The following is a 12,613-nucleotide window of genomic DNA, read 5'->3' on the forward strand; positions in this document are numbered from 1 at the left end:
ACTCCCGAGTCCCTCGTTTTCTCTCAATCTTAGAGTGCACTCGAGACTCCGTTATTCCTTTGTATAACGACGCAAAATTTGAAATTGCAACTGTAGTTTATTATATGTTTACGCAAATTAGATATGTCTGATTACCGATGAAACATTCAAGATCCCTTGTGAGTGATGTTGAAAGCTGCAACTGTCTTTATTGTTAGTAAAACTAGTCAAGTAAGTGAGTATCGAGTCTGCCAGTACGAGTGGCATGTCCTTATATCTTTTATCCTCTTCGCCATTGATCGTCTCGTTAGCCGCTTGGGCGCCCTTGGAACTTCGCAGATCGGACGAAAAGCGGTGTTTTCAACGTGGTATGGCCGATGACAACATTACAAGCTAGTTCTTGTAAATGTATATACAGCACTGCCCTGCAGGTTGCTTCCTGCCACAGTCCTGTGGTATTGAACTGCTTGGCGGTGGTGTTGCAGCCTGACATCTACCTCTTTAATTAAAAGAAGGGAAAGCGCAGGAGATCGATAAACAAAAGTCAAAGGAAACCTCTCTTCCTTACCGAACGAGGGTGCACGAGAGCTTAATTATATCAGGTCTTTCTAGTTATATTATTAGAAGCTTGTCAGGAGAGCAAAGGTCTTTTAGTTTTTTTTTCCGGCGCCTTTAGTTATATTGTTTTTATTGTTATAAAGAATGCCATATGAACATTAAAAAGTGAAGAAAAAAAATTATGATTCAATTTTAAGACAATACAAACTGACCTCATTTAACTCATCAAATACTAAACAAACCATACCATACCCACCCACGGTACATAGAAACCAGAAGATAAAAGGGGAGAACAAAAAGGAGGTTAATAGCAGAGCAAATGCCAGCATCAGTGTTCCCCAGGCGGTCACCCATCCAAGTACTAAACAGACCCAAGGTGGCTGAACTTCGGGAATCGGACGAGAAACGATAATTTCAACGCGGTATGGCCGTTAGCATCAAAATAAGCTGGTTGTTGTTAATTTATATAGAGCATTGCCCTACAGGTTGCTTTTATTCCACTGTCCTGTGGCAGTGAAATGCCTGGCGGTGGCGTTGCAGTCTGGCATCTACCTCTTTAATTATAATAAGGGAAAGCGCAGGAGATCGATAAACACAAGTAAAAGGCAACCTTTCTTCCTTACCGAACGGGGTGCGGGGGGAGCTTAATTACATACGGTCTCTCTAGTGAAATTATTAGAAGCTTGTCGTAGGAGCAGAGGTCTTTTAGTTTTGTTTCCGCAGCCTTTAGTTATGTTGTTTTTATTGTTATAAAAATTGTCATTTGAACATTAAAAAATGAAGAAGAAAAAAATTATGATTCAATTTTATGACAATACAAACTGACCTCATTTAACTTATTAAATACTAAACAAACCATACCATACCCACCCACGGTACATAAATTGAAGATAAAAGGGGGGGGGGGAAGAACAAAAGGTGGGTTAATAGCAAGAGGTAAAATGCCAACAGCATCTGGTGTTCCCAGGCGGTCACCCATCCAAGTACTAACCAGACCCAATGTTGCTTAACTTCGCTGATCGGACGAGAAGCGGTGTTTTCAACGTGGTATGGCCGTTGACGACAATATAAGCTGGTTCTTGTCAATTTATATAGAGCACTGCCCTACAGGTTGCTTCCTGCCACAGTCCTGTGGTATTGAACTGCTTGGCGGTGGTGTTGCAGCCTGACATCTACCTCTTTAATTAAAAGAAGGGAAAGCGCAGAAGATCGATAAACGAAAGTCAAGGGCAACCTCTCTTCCTTTCCGAACGAGGGTGCAGGGGAGCTTAATTATATAAGGTCTTTCTAGTGAAAATTTTAGAAGCTTGTCAGGAGAGCAAAGGTCTTTTAGTTTTTTTTTCCGGAGCCTTTAGTTATATTGTTTTTATTGTTATAAAGAATGTCATATGAACATTAAAAAGTGAAGAAAAATATTATGATTCAATTTTAAGACAATACAAACTGACCTCATTTAACTTATCAAATACTAAACAAACCATACCATACCCACCCACGGTACATAAATTGAAGATAAAAGGGGGGGGAACAAAAGGGGAGTTAATAGCAAGAGGTAAAATGTAGCAGCATCTGAATTCCCAGGCAGTCACCCATCAAGTACTAAACAGACCCAATGTTGTAACTACATGATCGGACGAAGCGGTGTTTTCTCAACGTGGTATGTGGGTGACAACAATATAAAGCTGGTTCTTGTCAATTTTATATAGAAGAATTTGCCCTACAGGTGCTTCCTGCCACAGTCCTGTGGTATTGAACTGCTTAGCGTGGTGTTGCAGCCTGACATCTACCTCTTTAATTAAAAGAAGGGAAAGCGCAGAAGATCGATAAACGAAAGTCAAGGGCAACCTCTCATCCTTACCGAACGAGGGTGCAGGGGAGCTTAATTATATAAGGTCTTTCCAGTGAAAATTTTAGAAGCTTGTCAGGAGAGCAAAGGTCTTTTAGTTTTTTTCCGGAACCTTTAGTTATATTGTTTTTATTGTTATAAAGAATGCCATATGAACATTAAAAAATGAAGAAGAAAAAAATTATGATTCAATTTTATGACAATACAAACTGACCTCATTTAACTTATTAAATACTAAACAAACCATACCATACCCACCCACGGTACATAAATTGAAGATAAAAGGGGGGGGGGAGGAACAAAAGGTGGGTTAATAGCAAGAGGTAAAATGCCAACAGCATCTGGTGTTCCCAGGCGGTCACCCATCCAAGTACTAACCAGACCCAATGTTGCTTAACTTCGCTGATCGGACGAGAAGCGGTGTTTTCAACGTGGTATGGCCGTTGGCAACAATATATGCTGGTTCTTGTCAATTTATATACAGTGTAATGACCACGCTCGTGCATGTTAGTTAACCTAAAATCAGACGATTCATATTACGCTCAATAGCCCACAAAACATGTTGCTATGCCTTCTTTGTTGAGTCCCCCATCTGAGGCGTTCGTTTACTCATTTCTTCAGGACTCCCGAGTCCCTCGTTTTCTCTCAATCTTAGAGTGCACCCGAGACTCCGTTATTCCTTTGTATAACAACGCAAAATTTGAAATTGCAACTGTAGTTTATTATATGTTTACGCAAATTAGATATGTCTGATTACCGATGAAACATTCAAGATCCCTTGTGAGCGATGTTGAAAGCTGCAACTTTCTTTATTGTTAGTAAAACTAGTCAAGTAAGTGAGTATCGAGTCTGCCAGTACGAGTGGCATGTCCTTATATCTTTTATCCTCTTCGCCACTCATCGTCTCGTTAGCCGCTTGGGCGCCCTTGGAACTTCGCAGATCGGACGAGAAGCGGTGTTTTCAACGTGATATGGCCGTTGGCAACAATGTGAGGTGGTTCTTGTCAATTTATATAGAGCACTGCCCTACAGGTTGCTTCCTGCCACAGTCCTGTGGCATTGAACTGCTTGGCGGTGGTGTTGCAGCCTGACATCTACCTCTTTAATTAAAAGAAGGGAAAGCGCAGGAGATCGATAAACAAAAGTCAAAGGAAACCTCTCTTCCTTACCGAACGAGGGTGCACGGGAGCTTAATTATATCAGGTCTTTCTAGTTATATTATTAGAAGCTTGTCAGGAGAGCAAAGGTCTTTTAGTTTTTTTTTCCGGCGCCTTTAGTTATATTGTTTTTATTGTTATAAAGAATGCCATATGAACATTAAAAAGTGAAGAAAAAAAATTATGATTCAATTTTAAGACAATACAAACTGACCTCATTTAACTCATCAAATACTAAACAAACCATACCATACCCACCCACGGTACATAAATTGAAGATAAAAGGGGGGGGAACAAAAGGGAGGTTAATAGCAAGAGGCAAAATGCCAACAGCATCTGGTGTTCCCAGGCGGTCACCCATCCAAGTACTAACCAGACCCAATGTTGCTTAACTTCGCTGATCGGACGAGAAGCGGTGTTTTCAACGTGGTATGGCCGTTGGCAACAATATAAGCTGGTTCTTGTCAAATTATATAGCGCACTGCCCTACAAGTTGCTTCCTGCCACAGTCCTGTGGTATTGAACTGCTTGGCGGTGGTGTTGCAGCCTGACATCTACCTCTTTAATTAAAAGAAGGGAAAGCGCAGGAGATCGATAAACAAAAGTCAAAGGAAACCTCACTGCCTTACCGAACGAGGGTGCACGGGAGCTTAATTATATCAGGTCTTTCTAGTTAAATTATTAGAAGCTTGTCAGGAGAGCAAAGGTCTTTTAGTTTTTTTTTTCCGGAGCCTTTAGTTATATTGTTTTTATTGTTATAAAGAATGCCATATGAACATTAAAAAGAGAAGAAAAAAAATTATGATTCAATTTTAAGACAATACAAACTGACCTCATTTAACTTATCAAATACTAAACAAACCATACCATACCCACCCACGGTACATAAATTGAAGATAAAAGGGGGGGGAACAAAAGGGGGGTTAATAGCAAGAGGTAAAATGCCAACAGCATCTGGTGTTCCCAGGCGGTCACCCATCCAAGTACTAACCAGACCCAATGTTGCTTAACTTCGCTGATCGGACGAGAAGCGGTGTTTTCAACGTGGTATGGCCGTTGACAACAATATAAGCTGGTTCTTGTCAATTTATATAGAGAACTGCCCTACAGGTTGCTTCCTGCCACAGTCCTGTGGTATTGAACTGCTTGGCGGTGGTGTTGCAGCCTGACATCTACCTCTTTAATTAAAAGAAGGGAAAGCGCAGAAGATCGATAAACGAAAGTCAAGGGCAACCTCTCATCCTTACCGAACGAGGGTGCAGGGGAGCTTAATTATATAAGGTCTTTCTAGTGAAAATTTTAGAAGCTTGTGAGGAGAGCAAAGGTCTTTTAGTTTTTTCCGGAACCTTTAGTTATATTGTTTTTATTGTTATAAAGAATGCCATATGAACATTAAAAAATGAAGAAGAAAAAAATTATGATTCAATTTTATGACAATACAAACTGACCTCATTTAACTTATTAAATACTAAACAAACCATACCATACCCACCCACGGTACATAAATTGAAGATAAAAGGGGGGGGGAGGAACAAAAGGTGGGTTAATAGCAAGAGGTAAAATGCCAACAGCATCTGGTGTTCCCAGGCGGTCACCCATCCAAGTACTAACCAGACCCAATGTTGCTTAACTTCGCTGATCGGACGAGAAGCGGTGTTTTTCAACGTGTGAAATAATGCGTTAGCAACAATATATGCTGGTTCTTGTCAATTTATATACGGTGTAATGACCACGCTCGTGCATATTGATTTCTTTCAAATCAGACGTTCCTTATTACGCTTTCAGCGCCCTAAAACATGTTATATGCCTTCTTTGTTGAGTCCCCCATCTGAGGCGTTCGTTTACTCATTTCTTCAGGACTCCCGAGTCCCTCGTTTTCTCTCAATCTTAGAGTGCACTCGAGACTCCGTTATTCCTTTGTATAACGACGCAAAATTTGAAATTGCAACTGTAGTTTATTATATGTTTACGCAAATTAGATATGTCTGATTACCGATGAAACATTCAAGATCCCTTGTGAGTGATGTTGAAAGCTGCAACTTTCTTTATTGTTAGTAAAACTAGTCAAGTAAGTGAGTATCGAGTCTGCCAGTACGAGTGGCATGTCCTTATATCTTTTATCCTCTTCGCCACTCATCGTCTCGTTAGCCGCTTGGGCGCCCTTGGAACTTCGCAGATCGGACGAGAAGCGGTGTTTTAAACGTGATATGGCCGTTGGCAACAATGTGAGGTGGTTCTTGTCAATTTATATAGAGCACTGCCCTACAGGTTGCTTCCTGCCACAGTCCTGTGGCATTGAACTGCTTGGCGGTGAATTATTTGCAGCGCTTATCTCTACCTCTTTAATTAAAGAAGGAAAGCGCAGAGATCGATAAACAAAGTCAAAACCTCTCTTCACTTACCGAACGAGGGTGCACAGGAGCTTAGATTATATCAGGTCTTTCTAGTTATATTATTAGAAGCTTGTCAGGAGCAAAAAGGTCTTTTAGTTTTCCGGCGCCTTTAGTTATATTGTTTTTATTGTTATAAAGAATGCCATATAGACATTAAAAAGTGAAGAAAAAATTATGATTCAATTTTAAGACAATACAAACTGACCTCATTTAACTCATCAAATACTAAACAAACCATACCATACCCACCCACGGTACATAAATTGAAGATAAAAGGGGGGGGGGAACAAAAGGGAGGTTAATAGCAAGAGGCAAAATGCCAACAGCATCTGGTGTTCCCAGGCGGTCACCCATCCAAGTACTAACCAGACCCAATGTTGCTTAACTTCGCTGATCGGACGAGAAGCGGTGTTTTCAACGTGGTATGGCCGTTGGCAACAATATAAGCTGGTTCTTGTCAATTTATATAGCGCACTGCCCTACAAGTTGCTTCCTGCCACAGTCCTGTGGTATTGAACTGCTTGGCGGTGGTGTTGCAGCCTGACATCTACCTCTTTAATTAAAAGAAGGGAAAGCGCAGAAGATCGATAAACGAAAGTCAAGGGCAACCTCTCATCCTTACCGAACGAGGGTGCAGGGGAGCTTAATTATATAAGGTCTTTCTAGTGAAAATTTTAGAAGCTTGTGAGGAGAGCAAAGGTCTTTTAGTTTTTTTCGGAACTTAACTGATTATATTGTTTTATTGTTATAAAGAAATGCCATATAGACATTAAAAAATGAAAGAAGAAAAAATTATGATTCAATTTTAAGACAATACAAACTGACCTCATTTAACTTATCAAATACTAAACAAACCATACCATACCCACCCACGGTACATAAATTGAAGATAAAAGGTGGGGAACAAAAGGGGGGTTAATAGCAAGAGGTAAAATGCCAACAGCATCTGGTGTTCCCAGGCGGTCACCCATCCAAGTACTAACCAGACCCAATGTTGCTTAACTTCGCTGGTCAGACGAGAAGCGGTGTTTTCAACGTGGTATGGCCGTTGACAACAATATAAGCTGGTTCTTGTCAATTTATATAGAGCACTGCCCTACAGGTTGCTTCCTGCCACAGTCCTGTGGTATTGAACTGCTTGGCGGTGGTGTTGCAGCCTGACATCTACCTCTTTAATTAAAAGAAGGGAAAGCGCAGAAGATCGATAAACGAAAGTCAAGGGCAACCTCTGTTCCTTACCGAACGAGGGTGCAGGGGAGCTTAATTATATAAGGTCTTTCTAGTGAAAATTTTAGAAGCTTGTCAGGAGAGCAAAGGTCTTTTAGTTTTTTTTTTTCCGGAGCCTATATTGTTTTTATTGTTATAAAGAATGTCATATGAACATTAAAAAGTGAAGAAAAAAAATTATGATTCAATTTTAAGACAATACAAACTGACCTCATTTAACTTATCAAATACTAAACAAACCATACCATACCACCCACGGTACATAAATTGAAGATAAAAGGGGGGGGGAACAAAAGGGGGGTTAATAGCAAGAGGTAAAATGCCAACAGCATCTGGTGTTCCCAGGCGGTCACCCATCCAAGTACTAACCAGACCCAATGTTGCTTAACTTCGCTGATCGGACGAGAAGCGGTGTTTTCAACGTGGTATGGCCGTTGACAACAATATAAGCTGGTTCTTGTCAATTTATATAGAGAACTGCCCTACAGGTTGCTTCCTGCCACAGTCCTGTGGTATTGAACTGCTTGGCGGTGGTGTTGCAGCATGACATCTACCTCTTTAATTAAAAGAAGGGAAAGCGCAGAAGATCGACAAACGAAAGTCAAGGGCAACCTCTCATCCTTACCGAACGAGGGTGCAGGGGAGCTTAATTATATAAGGTCTTTCTAGTGAAAATTTTAGAAGCTTGTCAGGAGAGCAAAGGTCTTTTAGTTTTTTTTCCGGAACCTTTAGTTATATTGTTTTTATTGTTATAAAGAATGCCATATGAATATTAAAAAATGAAGAAGAAAAAAATTATGATTCAATTTTATGACAATACAAACTGACCTCATTTAACTTATTAAATACTAAACAAACCATACCATACCCACCCACGGTACATAAATTGAAGATAAAAGGGGGGGAGGAACAAAAGGGGGGTTAATAGCAAGAGGTAAAATGCCAACAGCATCTGGTGTTCCCAGGCGGTCACCCATCCAAGTACTAACCAAGCCCAATGTTGTAACTTCGCTGATCGGACGAAGCGGTGTTTTCAACGATGGTATGGCCGTTAACGACAATATATGCTGGTTCTTGTCAATTTATATACGGTGTAACAGTACGCTCGTGCATAGTTAACCTAAAAATCAGACGATTCATATTACGCTCAATAGCCCACAAAACATGTTGCTATATGCAGCTTCTTTGTTGAGTCCCCATCTGGGCGTTCGTTTACTCATTTCTTCCAAGACTCCAGGTCCACTCCGTTTTTCTCTCAATCTTAAGTGCACCCGAGACTCCGTTATTCTTTGCCTTAACAACGCAAAAATTTGAAGTACGGCTGTAGTTTATTATATGTTTACTAAGAACTAGATACCATCGATTACCGATGAAACATTCAGATCCTTAATGAGCGATGTTGAAAGCTGCAACACCTATTTATTGTTAGTAAAACAGTCAGTAGTGATGTCAGGTCATTGTATCCTTATATCTTTATCTCTTCGCCCTCATCGTCTTATTCATGAACTGCCAGATCGGACGATATGGCCGTTGGCAACAATGTGAGGTGGTTCTTGTCAATTTATATAGAGCACTGCCCTACAGGTTGCTTCCTGCCACAGTCCTGTGGCATTGAACTGCTTGGCGGTGGTGTTGCAGCCTGACATCTACCTCTTTAATTAAAAGAAGGGAAAGCGCAGGAGATCGATAAACAAAAGTCAAAGGAAACCTCTCTTCCTTACCGAACGAGGGTGCACGGGAGCTTAATTATATCAGGTCTTTCTAGTTATATTATTAGAAGCTTGTCAGGAGAGCAAAGGTCTTTTAGTTTTTTTTTCCGGCGCCTTTAGTTATATTGTTTTTATTGTTATAAAGAATGCCATATGAACATTAAAAAGTGAAGAAAAAAAATTATGATTCAATTTTAAGACAATACAAACTGACCTCATTTAACTCATCAAATACTAAACAAACCATACCATACCCACCCACGGTACATAAATTGAAGATAAAAGGGGGGGGGGAACAAAAGGGAGGTTAATAGCAAGAGGCAAAATGCCAACAGCATCTGGTGTTCCCAGGCGGTCACCCATCCAAGTACTAACCAGACCCAATGTTGCTTAACTTCGCTGATCGGACGAGAAGCGGTGTTTTCAACGTGGTATGGCCGTTGGCAACAATATAAGCTGGTTCTTGTCAATTTATATAGCGCACTGCCCTACAAGTTGCTTCCTGCCACAGTCCTGTGGTATTGAACTGCTTGGCGGTGGTGTTGCAGCCTGACATCTACCTCTTTAATTAAAAGAAGGGAAAGCGCAGAAGATCGATAAACGAAAGTCAAGGGCAACCTCTCATCCTTACCGAACGAGGGTGCAGGGGAGCTTAATTATATAAGGTCTTTCTAGTGAAAATTTTAGAAGCTTGTGAGGAGAGCAAAGGTCTTTTAGTTTTTTTCCGGAACCTTTAGTTATATTGTTTTTATTGTTATAAAGAATGCCATATGAACATTAAAAAATGAAGAAGAAAAAAATTATGATTCAATTTTATGACAATACAAACTGACCTCATTTAACTTATTAAATACTAAACAAACCATACCATACCCACCCACGGTACATAAATTGAAGATAAAAGGGGGGGGGAGGAACAAAAGGTGGGTTAATAGCAAGAGGTAAAATGCCAACAGCATCTGGTGTTCCCAGGCGGTCACCCATCCAAGTACTAACCAGACCCAATGTTGCTTAACTTCGCTGATCGGACGAGAAGCGGTGTTTTCAACGTGGTATGGCCGTTGACAACAATATAAGCTGGTTCTTGTCAATTTATATAGAGCACTGCCCTACAGGTTGCTTCCTGCCACAGTCCTGTGGTATTGAACTGCTTGGCGGTGGTGTTGCAGCCTGACATCTACCTCTTTAATTAAAAGAAGGGAAAGCGCAGGAGATCGATAAACAAAAGTCAAAGGAAACCTCTCTTCCTTACCGAACGAGGGTGCAGGGGAGCTTAATTATATAAGGTCTTTCTAGTGAAAATTTTAGAAGCTTGTCAGGAGAGCAAAGGTCTTTTAGTTTTTTTTTTTTCCGGAGCCTATATTGTTTTTATTGTTATAAAGAATGTCATATGAACATTAAAAAGTGAAGAAAAAAAATTATGATTCAATTTTAAGACAATACAAACTGACCTCATTTAACTTATCAAATACTAAACAAACCATACCATACCCACCCACGGTACATAAATTGAAGATAAAAGGGGGGGGGAACAAAAGGGGGGTTAATAGCAAGAGGTAAAATGCCAACAGCATCTGGTGTTCCCAGGCGGTCACCCATCCAAGTACTAACCAGACCCAATGTTGCTTAACTTCGCTGATCAGACGAGAAGCGGTGTTTTCAACGTGGTATGGCCGTTGGCATCTATATAAGCTGGTTCTTGTAAATTTATATAAAGCACTGCCCTACAGGGTTCTTTTTCTTCCACTGTCCTGTGGTAGTGAAATGCTTAGCGGTTGCGTTGCAGTCTGACATCTACCTCTTTAATTAAGAGAAGGGAAAGTGCAGGAGATCGATTAACGAAAGTCAATGTCAACCTATTCTTCCTTACCGAACGGGGTGCAAGGGAGCTTAATTAGATAAGGTCTTTCTATTGGAATTATTAGAAAGCATCCCAGGAAGCGGAGTCTTTTAGTTTTTCCGGAACCTTTAGTTGTGTTTTATTATTGCCGAGAATGTATATGAACATTAAAAAATGAAAGAAAAAAAAGTATGATTCGATTTTAAGATAAAACAAACTGAACTCATCTAACGTATCCAATACTAAACAAACCATACCATATCCAGCCGCGGTACATAGCTTAAGATAAAGGGTGGAACAAAAGGGGGGTTACTAGCGAGAGGTAAAATGCCAACAGCATCTGGTGTTCCCAGGCGGTCACCCATCCAAGTACTAACCAGACCCAATGTTGCTTAACTTCGCTGATCGGACGAGAAGCGGTGTTTTCAACGTGGTATGGCCGTTGACAACAATATAAGCTGGTTCTTGTCAATTTATATACAGTGTAATGACCACGCTCGTGCATGTTAGTTAACCTAAAATCAGACGATTCATATTACGCTCAATAGCCCACAAAACATGTTGCTATGCCTTCTTTGTTGAGTCCCCCATCTGAGGCGTTCGTTTACTCATTTCTTCAGGACTCCCGAGTCCCTCGTTTTCTCTCAATCTTAGAGTGCACTCGAGACTCCGTTATTCCTTGGTATAACGACGCAAAATTTGAAATTGCAACTGTAGTTTATTATATGTTTACGCAAATTAGATATGTCTGATTACCGATGAAACATTCAAGATCCCTTGTGAGCGATGTTGAAAGCTGCAACTTTCTTTATTGTTAGTAAAACTAGTCAAGTAAGTGAGTATCGAGTCTGCCAGTACGAGTGGCATGTCCTTATATCTTTTATCCTCTTCGCCACTGATCGAGTCCTTAGCCGCTTGGGCGCCCTTGGAACTTCGCAGATCGGACGAAAAGCGGTGTGTTCAACGTGATATGGCCGTTGGCAACAATGTGAGGTGGTTCTTGTCAATTTATATAGAGCACTGCCCTACAGGTTGCTTCCTGCCACAGTCCTGTGGCATTGAACTGCTTGGCGGTGGTGTTGCAGCCTGACATCTACCTCTTTAATTAAAAGAAGGGAAAGCGCAGGAGATCGATAAACAAAAGTCAAAGGAAACCTCTCTTCCTTACCGAACGAGGGTGCACGGGAGCTTAATTATATCAGGTCTTTCTAGTTATATTATTAGAAGCTTGTCAGGAGAGCAAAGGTCTTTTAGTTTTTTTTTCCGGCGCCTTTAGTTATATTGTTTTTATTGTTATAAAGAATGCCATATGAACATTAAAAAGTGAAGAAAAAAAATTATGATTCAATTTTAAGACAATACAAACTGACCTCATTTAACTCATCAAATACTAAACAAACCATACCATACCCACCCACGGTACATAAATTGAAGATAAAAGGGGGGGGAACAAAAGGGAGGTTAATAGCAAGAGGCAAAATGCCAACAGCATCTGGTGTTCCCAGGCGGTCACCCATCCAAGTACTAACCAGACCCAATGTTGCTTAACTTCGCTGATCGGACGAGAAGCGGTGTTTTCAACGTGGTATGGCCGTTGGCAACAATATAAGCTGGTTCTTGTCAAATTATATAGCGCACTGCCCTACAAGTTGCTTCCTGCCACAGTCCTGTGGTATTGAACTGCTTGGCGGTGGTGTTGCAGCCTGACATCTACCTCTTTAATTAAAAGAAGGGAAAGCGCAGGAGATCGATAAACAAAAGTCAAAGGAAACCTCACTGCCTTACCGAACGAGGGTGCACGGGAGCTTAATTATATCAGGTCTTTCTAGTTAAATTATTAGAAGCTTGTCAGGAGAGCAAAGGTCTTTTAGTTTTTTTTTTCCGGAGCCTTTAGTTATATTGTT

General features: G+C 40.6%; 12 non-coding genes and 2 pseudogenes across 12 annotated transcripts; all 14 read right to left on the minus strand.

Annotated features, from left to right (window-relative positions):
* Positions 1-1,479: 1,479 nt before the first annotated feature.
* LOC121861743 lies at positions 1,480-1,598 on the minus strand. Its single transcript, XR_006088074.1, has one exon. It is a non-coding gene; the product is annotated as a 5S ribosomal RNA (ribosomal RNA).
* Positions 1,599-2,712: 1,114 nt separating this feature from the next.
* LOC121861741 lies at positions 2,713-2,831 on the minus strand. The gene has a single exon (XR_006088072.1). It is a non-coding gene; the product is annotated as a 5S ribosomal RNA (ribosomal RNA).
* A 1,033-nt stretch (positions 2,832-3,864) lies between these two features.
* On the minus strand, positions 3,865-3,983 carry LOC121861753. The gene has a single exon (XR_006088080.1). It is a non-coding gene; the product is annotated as a 5S ribosomal RNA (ribosomal RNA).
* A 499-nt stretch (positions 3,984-4,482) lies between these two features.
* LOC121861744 lies at positions 4,483-4,601 on the minus strand. The gene has a single exon (XR_006088075.1). It is a non-coding gene; the product is annotated as a 5S ribosomal RNA (ribosomal RNA).
* Positions 4,602-5,102: 501 nt separating this feature from the next.
* Positions 5,103-5,225, minus strand: LOC121861749 (annotated as a pseudogene).
* Positions 5,226-6,250: 1,025 nt separating this feature from the next.
* LOC121861754 lies at positions 6,251-6,369 on the minus strand. Its single transcript, XR_006088081.1, has one exon. It is a non-coding gene; the product is annotated as a 5S ribosomal RNA (ribosomal RNA).
* Positions 6,370-6,867: 498 nt separating this feature from the next.
* Positions 6,868-6,986, minus strand: LOC121861748. The gene has a single exon (XR_006088079.1). It is a non-coding gene; the product is annotated as a 5S ribosomal RNA (ribosomal RNA).
* Positions 6,987-7,480: 494 nt separating this feature from the next.
* Positions 7,481-7,599, minus strand: LOC121861745. Its single transcript, XR_006088076.1, has one exon. It is a non-coding gene; the product is annotated as a 5S ribosomal RNA (ribosomal RNA).
* Positions 7,600-8,100: 501 nt separating this feature from the next.
* LOC121861752 lies at positions 8,101-8,216 on the minus strand (annotated as a pseudogene).
* Positions 8,217-9,195: 979 nt separating this feature from the next.
* On the minus strand, positions 9,196-9,314 carry LOC121861755. The gene has a single exon (XR_006088082.1). It is a non-coding gene; the product is annotated as a 5S ribosomal RNA (ribosomal RNA).
* A 502-nt stretch (positions 9,315-9,816) lies between these two features.
* On the minus strand, positions 9,817-9,935 carry LOC121861746. The gene has a single exon (XR_006088077.1). It is a non-coding gene; the product is annotated as a 5S ribosomal RNA (ribosomal RNA).
* Positions 9,936-10,431: 496 nt separating this feature from the next.
* LOC121861742 lies at positions 10,432-10,550 on the minus strand. Its single transcript, XR_006088073.1, has one exon. It is a non-coding gene; the product is annotated as a 5S ribosomal RNA (ribosomal RNA).
* Positions 10,551-11,037: 487 nt separating this feature from the next.
* On the minus strand, positions 11,038-11,156 carry LOC121861747. Its single transcript, XR_006088078.1, has one exon. It is a non-coding gene; the product is annotated as a 5S ribosomal RNA (ribosomal RNA).
* Positions 11,157-12,189: 1,033 nt separating this feature from the next.
* Positions 12,190-12,308, minus strand: LOC121861756. Its single transcript, XR_006088083.1, has one exon. It is a non-coding gene; the product is annotated as a 5S ribosomal RNA (ribosomal RNA).
* Positions 12,309-12,613: the final 305 nt, after the last annotated feature.

Source organism: Homarus americanus, unplaced genomic scaffold (assembly GCF_018991925.1).
Source record: "Homarus americanus isolate GMGI-L3 unplaced genomic scaffold, GMGI_Hamer_2.0 scaffold51087, whole genome shotgun sequence".
Taxonomy (NCBI): Eukaryota; Metazoa; Arthropoda; class Malacostraca; order Decapoda; family Nephropidae; genus Homarus; species Homarus americanus.